This window comes from Lucilia cuprina, chromosome 6 (assembly GCF_022045245.1).
Source record: "Lucilia cuprina isolate Lc7/37 chromosome 6, ASM2204524v1, whole genome shotgun sequence".
In the NCBI taxonomy this organism is placed as follows: Eukaryota; Metazoa; Arthropoda; class Insecta; order Diptera; family Calliphoridae; genus Lucilia; species Lucilia cuprina.
Genome location: NC_060954.1, coordinates 31074921 through 31083544, shown reverse-complemented (window position 1 = coordinate 31083544; position 8624 = coordinate 31074921).

Sequence of the window (8624 nt, the reverse complement as noted above, 5' to 3'; positions counted from 1 at the left end):
CCCAAAGTTTTACGCGTTTTTGTGAAAAAGGTAAAAGTATCCACTTTTGCACGTTAAAAAAAATTCATATTTTTAATATTTTGTCCAAAGACCTTTGGCTTTTATAACACTTTTTATTCGTTTTGGCATACTTTCGACCAAAACCTCAATGGTCCGGTGCGGAATATTAGCCCACTCAGTCTGTACTCTCGACCAAAGTTCATTTAAATTTGTTGGTGGATTATCGTATTGAGCAAGGCATTTTTTTAACAACGCCCACAAATTTTCAATTGGATTGAGGTAAGGGCTTTGCGCTGGCCATTGCATAGTTTGAAATTTTTGCGCCGAAAGCCAATCCTTTACGATTTTTGCCGTATGCTTCGGATCCCCATCTTGTTGAAATATAATTTCTTCTTCTGGATAGGCACATTCTTCTACAAAATCTGGAATATTGCACTCTAAAATCCGTAGATAGTCCTCTTTTTTCATTATGCCGTCTATTTTCACTAAGGGCCCGAGATTCCACCAAGTAAAACAAGCCCACACCATCAAACTTCCGCCCCCATGTTTCATTGTTTCTTTTACTTGGTGTTTTTTAACCTTTCATAAGGACGGTGCCAGTAGTATTCCTTACCATCGGACTGAAAGCGATTAATTTTCGTTTCATCAGACCATATAACCCTTTTCCAGTCATCGACACTCCAATTTTTGTGTTCCTTGCAAAATTTAAGACGAGCCTTCACATTTTTTTCTGACAACGCTGGTTTTTTCTGCTTAACTGCTGATATTAGGCCAATTCTACGAAGAGCTCTTCGGGCTGTCCATTCACTTATTGGCTTGTCTATGGCGGCTGCAGCCTGTTTGGGTGTCTTTACCTGTTTGGAAGTCAATAAACGCTCCATAGCCCTGGCATCTCTCTCCGACAGCAAGCATGATCGACCTTTTTTTCCATCTGGTGTGCTTAAATTTTTTCTTTTTCGTACTTATAGCACTGTTCGGTGACATATTCCTAACTTCTTGGCTATTTGACGAGCTGAGTAGTTATTATTTGTCATTTCCACAACTTGATTTTCTAATAAATCTGATATTTTTCTCATTTTTACTTGAAAACGCAAATCTTTGCAAAAAAATTGAAATTTGTAATAAAAACCTTAGCTGCTTGTTTTGAAGTTTTTTTTTCCAAACTAACGATACTCCAATTCATTGCTTTGTCACTTTTATTGTGCTGCCAGATTAATTTAACTTAAACGTGCAAAAGTGTATACATTGACTTTTTTTAAAAAATCCCCTAAAACTAAAGATTAACAGTCAATATTCGCGAATTTCTTCTCGTTATCTTTTCTTATAGTTGTATAGATTATTTTAAGTAAAAAATATATTTTTTTTTGTATAATTTTGGATTTTATAAGATTTTTAATTCAATCATCATAGGTATGTATCCAGATCTGCTCGCCACTGTATACTTAAGCTTTTTCCTCATTGATACCGTTTAGAGCGCATTTTCAGATATATATCAAACGACGCATAATTACAATGTCTACTTTTTCTGATTTATACATTTCGCATAACCGACGAGCTGCAAATATTCTATCCAAAAAACTGCAAACTTTTTAAAATTATGTAAGTTTGGTTTCAAAACTTTGCGACTGCGTAATTCTTTGGCGCAACAATTAAATACGGTCATTCAACAAGTGTATACAGCCTACATTAGGAGAATTGACTTTCTCAGTTGTAAGTCGTATTCTTATATTCTAAAAGTTGTAAAAAAAACTTGTTGGTTTTAAGCTGTTTTTTTTTTTTTTGAGAAATTTTAACTTTAAGAGCATGTTATTGAGTTGGCAATCAAATGCCAATTAATAATCAGATTCGTTAATCTAAAAATAAATTTAATCTGATGTTTACCTCTTTTGGTGTTTATGAGTACAAGATTAAAATTCAGTTATTAAAACGAGGAATGTTTTGCAAAAATAAAAAAATGTTATATGAAAATTAATGAAAACTTAAATTTAAAACAAAAAAAATATATATTGTAATGTTATTAAATAAAACAGTTTAATGTTTATTTTTCTCAAAATTGTATTAATTTTTTGCATCAGCTGTTTACAGTTTTGCATTTTTTGCTTAAGTTTAAAACACCTCCAGTGTGAGCTTAAACCAGCAATTGTGTACTCAAAAACAACTTTGGAGGATTAATTTTACTACTCTTGACTACAAAATTGTATAAGTCTTGTTATTAAAATTCACATAATTTTCAGGATATTAGATGAAATATTTAATGCATACGGTGATTTCTTAAAATCCTAATATCCTAATATATATTATGAATTTCTTTGTAAGTTTGTTTATTTGTTATACCCTACATTACTATAGTGGGGAGGGTGTTATACGTTTGTGCTGATGTTTGTAACACACAAAAATATTGGTTCAATACCCACCTACCGATCGATTCAGAATCATTTTTTGAGTCGATTAAGTCCATCCGTCTGGCTGTCCATGTAAACCTTGTTCGCAAGGTACAGGTCGTAATTTTTAAGATAATTTGATGAAATTTGGACCAAGCATGTTTTTTGTCACAGGGACGAAGCCTATTGAAAATTGTTGAAATCGGTCCATTATTTCACCTAGCCACCATACAACCGTAACTCCCGATTAGAACTTTTTATGCCATAATTACGTCAAATATTCTACTATCTCTCTAAAAATTGGCAAATATAGGTTATATATGTATAATGTCACTGCAGATTTTCGTAATGATCGGTCCTTATTTGACCCTAGCCCCAAACAAACCCCCTTCAAAAAATGTCTTAAATGTCTAAAATTTACTTGTAACCATTTGAATCGTAATGAAACTCAGCAAAACTAACTGTTATTTAAAAATATACAGTTGTGTTCAAAATAATAGGAGTGAAAATTTGAAAAATTTTTTATGGAAAGATTTACATTTTTAATTAAATATTTTTATAATTTATTTATTTAACTTGTTCTCTAATTTTTATAACCGTTATTTTTAATGTTGAAGAAATTTATATAAAAAATATATATTTTTTAAATTTATATACAAAATTTATATACAACTATTTTTAAAATAAAAACAAAAACGAAAGCACTTTCATCTAAAATCTTATTAATTAATGTGTGCCAGTACAACATCAGTCATTTTTGTAAAGATTTAATTTAGAATTTGGGTATATGAACCTCCTGAACTTGATGTCCTTCCGACAACGGTTTTGAGGGGTTTGATGACACATGTCGTGGCAGATTATCAACAAATATACAGTAATTTATTCAGAAAGCCTTAAAAGATGTTATACGTGAGGTCTTTTAACGTTTTGATTTAGAATCAGTAAGTCGACAACCATGTAATGGCCTACTTCCTATGGAACGAGCTTCCACCAATTTAGAATCAAAAATATTTTTATACGATAACACCGCCATTTTATCAAATTTCTTTATTGGGAATATGAGAGCATGTCTTGGACTAGTATGTGTACCTACAACATTTGGGGTACGATACCATTTTACAATTTATTAGACCATACCATTTTTGTCAAGACCCATCATAAATCATTCCTATTATACAACTTCCTTAAAAGTTGATTAGAGCTTAATATTTTTCGTTTAATGTATTTTCTGAAGTCATTTAGATTTGAAAATATAATTTGTTGTCGTATTCATGCATTAAAAATTCATCCATTTATGAAACCACCTCTAAATGTGTTACTTGGCAAACTTAATGGGTTTCACTATATGCTTTATGGTCTGAAATGAAATTTTTATTTAAAGATTTGTTTATAAATTAATCTGAACGAACTGAATATTGATACGATTTGGCTTAGTTTCACAAGTTTGGGGCGCCCTAATGGGATTAATTAAAAAATGATAAGGCTTATGGGAAGCTGTTATAATTTTTGAATGAAATGTTTATTTTTTATGAGAGATCTAACTTCCTAAAGTATTCTAAAAGTCTTTGAATGAAATTACCATGAGAATTTTCATGTTTTGTTCGCGATATTTTTATAATTTTCAAGATATTTGAACAGATATCATTTTCGTCAATTCTGGCATTATCTTTCAGGATTTTAAAGGAAATAATTGTGAACTGACCTCAAATTATCTAAATAAACAGTTTTATATCATATTTTAAATATTTACTACGAATAAACGAAATTAATCTAACTTAGGTAAGATAATATACGGTACTCCTATTTTTTTGAACAGTCGTAATCGGATATGGATTTCGAAAAAAGTTAATACCAAAAAAACTAATGAACCTATTTACAAAATGAAATTTGTTTTGTATTTTAAACACTTGGTAATTTTGTGCATAAAAACTTATTTTTGGTTATTATAATGCGAAAATAGTTTCGATTTATCATTCTAAAATGTCAGAAATATATATTAGCAAAGTTGCGTTGCGAAAGTTGAAACAAACGGTTATCAAAAATTGTGCAAAAGGCGAAAAACTTGAAAAATCCGTACTTTTGTAAAATGTAAGAAATTTTTAGGTACTTTTTCGGATATATGCAAATACTTGAGAAGTATTTTGCTGTTATCAGTAAATTGGTTAAAAAGAGGTGTTTTTCACAAGGTTCACACCTTTTTTTAATTAATTTAAATCAGGGACCGTAACAGTTATAAGTTATATTAAAAAAGTTAATTTATAACAGTTATTTTGTGACTTTAAAAATAAATATCCATCTGAAAAAGTTATTTTTCAACCTAAAAATAAAAATTCAAATGAATCTTTAAAAAACAAGGGTTTTATTTTTTCGTCGGAAAATAAAACTCATTTTCAATAATAATGTATGATAAATAGATGTTTTCAACGTCAGTTCAATTCAACTATTTAATGGACTTAGTCAGATAAATTCAATAAAATAAGAGACTGAAAAAATATATAAAAACATTTTTTGATTTTTTGACGGAGAAACAAAATTCCCCTAATGAGTTTTATTTTCTGGTGGAAAAAATAAAACTCCTGAAATAATTCTTATTTTATGACGGAAAAATAAAACTCATTTTTAATTGTTTCAAACAGACTTTAATTTTTTTGTTAAAAAATAACAGTTATTTGTGAAGCTAAGATCGTCATATATTCTGAAAAAGCACATCAATACAATTATATTGGTCTACGTTGACTCCAACAAAGAGATTTTTTGGGTTAAAAATTTCAGATAACAGTTATTTAGCGTCTCTGATCTTTATTTCAAAAAATAATAAAATTATTATTTTTTTTAAATGAAGAAACAATTTTTCTACTTATATACATACATTTTAAAAATTAATATTTTAATTAACTAAAAATTTACAAAAGGGAAGAATTTTGTTTTGTAATCTTAAAATGACATGAAGTTTTTGAATTTGTGTGAATTTGAAATTTTTAAACAAAGAATAATAAGAAGAATAATAATTAAGTTAGTTGAAATATTTTTTTTCGTACCATACTAAAATTTACAACATTGTTCTCGTCTGTGAGAAGAGCGTAACGTTGTTGTTGTAAAAAAATGACAGCGTTTCACTTCTTAGTGTTCAGTGGTTCTGTGTAAATTTAACACACTTGTGAGAACTCAATTCTCTCACAATACTTCAAAACTTTTTCGCAAAAATACCGGGATAATAGGACTTGAACGACGTTTTTTCACAAACACATAACTATATTTTAATTTTTCACACAATTTTATCGCATTTAACAATCCGAAATATTTTTATTTTTCACAAACTAAAAAAAAATATTTTTTTAATTTTTTTTTTGACAATTAATTTTTGTGTGTTGAAATTAAAATTGACAAAACAAAGTTGTTTATTTTGGTATTGAAAATGAAAAAATTATTTAAAATAAACTTATTTTTTTTTGCAAAAAAGAGATTTTAAGTCCGAAAAATATATTTATTAAATGTTTACTGATTATATGTGGGCAAAATAAAATAAAAAATCTGCGAATGTAGAAATTTAAATGTTATTTATTTTTCCTAAAATTTTTATGTACGATTTAATGCAAGTATGTATGTTTGGAAAGTGTGGTGAAAGTGGTTGGAGCTCCAATACTAATACAAAAATTCTACCAATACTTACTTAGAGTTAGGTACCGAATGACAACTCCTTTACATACCAACTGACATAAACATTATTTATCACACAAGTAATATGATCTATCAAAATTTTGTGTACAAGAATGTATGACCCTTCATACATTAAGAGAAAATACGGATGGAAAATTTCGTATGTGATCTACAGATTTAATATCACAAATCATTTAAAATTCCGGCAAAGCCGGTTACCAAAATGAAACAAGTAAGAGTACTCGACTATGCCGAATCGTATATACCCACCATCAAACCGTAAGCAGTAAGTAGAATGCTTGGGTTAATCCTTATAAAATCCGATATATAGTCGACTTTTGCTCGTAAGAAACTTATTATATCGATTTTCAGCTCTAAAATCGTATTTTTAAGCCAGCAATGTGCGTTAAAGTAATTTTTCTAGGGGACCATATATTAGGGGAAGGGTCAATTAGGGATCGATGCTCATAAAATTTGGTAGAGAGAATTTAGCAAATATAAAACTTATTTCTGACAAATTTAATTGCTATACTCGCATTTTTATGGCTGTTTAGCTATTTTTCGGGAGGTCACTTGTATGGGGCTATACGAAAAAGTCAACTGATAATGGGCAATACCAAAAAAACCTTAAGTATAGGGATATTTGGTAACAAGGACCCGGAATAAATATACTTTTGTTGGTCTATGATCAATATTTCCATGTGTTAAAAACGGAGTTACAAAATCAATATAACCCCAATCTTTTTGGATGGTGGAATTAAGATAAGTTAAAATATACAAGTCTCCATCGAATCATTTTCAGTAGAATGTAGAAAAGAGTTTAGGTTTTTTTATAATTTTAACACGGGGCTATCAGATATATTTGACATTGAGCTATACACTATGAAAATTTATCTATCTATAACCTTTTGAAAGTAATATATTTTATTTACATGATTTTAAAGACAATATCTTTGGCTTTAATATGAAATTAAAAATTATATTGGACTTTAAGTAGTTTCAGATTTATGGGCAATTATGTACATATACTTTTAGGAAATTTTTTATTCTGCGTGCTAATTCTAAGAAGATCTAGCAACTTATATCTGTCTGTCGATTGAAAGCACGATAGTGTTTAAACAAAATATATAGGGGTTAAAGATTTACACAAATATTCCCTAAAGGTAAGATTTGTTTGGTATTGAAAATGGGCAATATCGGTCCATGTTTTTGTATAGCTTCCATACAAGTGGCCCTGAAAAATACGAATACGACAATGAAATCCAAATCTATCTCGGTCTATAATTGCCCCTCCCTCCATATAAGATCCCCTTCAGAAAATTACTTTCGACATAAACGATTTCAATAGCAACCAAAATCCCTTTAGAAATTTTAGGAGGATCGGTCCATAACTGACTCTAACCCTCCATTTATGCATGCCTTTAAAATGTGAGTACATCAATGATATTCTATACAGACATGTTTTATAAAAATGGAAATCTCGTAATCAAATTTTGTGAGGTTCGTTCCATAATTTATTTAACGTTTATTACTGGCTTAAAAATAAGAGTGCAGCAATGAAATTCAACATAAACAAGTGTATTGCGAACAAAAATCGCCTAAGGAAGCTTTTTATTTACAATATACGGTTTGTTGGTTGTTGGTGGGTATATAAGATTCGGCAAACCGAATATAACACTCTTACTTGTTAAATTTTCAAATCGAGATATTTTCCAAATCCAATGTAATAAGTTTCCATTCAAAAAGTCGATTATATTAGGAACATTTGACAAGGGGTCTAACCAGAGAACCACACAATGTCCTACTTGGTCAGTTAATTGAGGTTTCTTCGGGTTTAAACCCAAATTCGCGGGAAGAGTAATCGGCGGTTAAAAGACTGATTTAAGGAAAAGTCAATATTTTGGGATAAGTCCAAAATTCGCAGAGTAAGGGCGGTTAAAAGACAGATTTAAGGTAAAGTTATAAAGTTTATAGAATTACCACAGTGTGTCCCTGTGAGTAAGAACATAGTTCGGCTTATTCGAAAAAGTACCAAAAAACCCTTTCATAGGTTCTTAATCTACGTATGTATTTAATTTAATTTCATGTTTCAAAGTTCAATATAATAGAGAATTCAAAAAGATCTTTTGAAGAACGAGAAAGTACCAATTTCATTTGAGGAACTAACAAGAATGAATGTATACTCGGGCATGACCGATCATATGATACCCTACACCAATGAGTGTGTTACAAATGTGGATTATTTAAAAAAACGAAAAAATACCAAAAAATTTCCTTTTATATGTTCTTCCTAACTCCGGGCCATAAAACATTTCTATTTTGGCATCTACTGGTTTCAGCACATTTGTCATTGTCATATACTCTAGTTAAATGCCAGGATGCAAATGTAATATTTACTATACCCAAACCATGGAAGCGTAGCTATGCGACACCTAAGTCCTATCGACCAATAAGACTCTGAATATGGCCTTAAGCTAAGCTCAACCGTGAGGCCACAATGTTAACGGAAATCTGCCTTTCTTCCATCAAAATTTGATGGTATTTGATGGCTGAAGACATGAAGAATTTTTAGCCAGCAACACATTA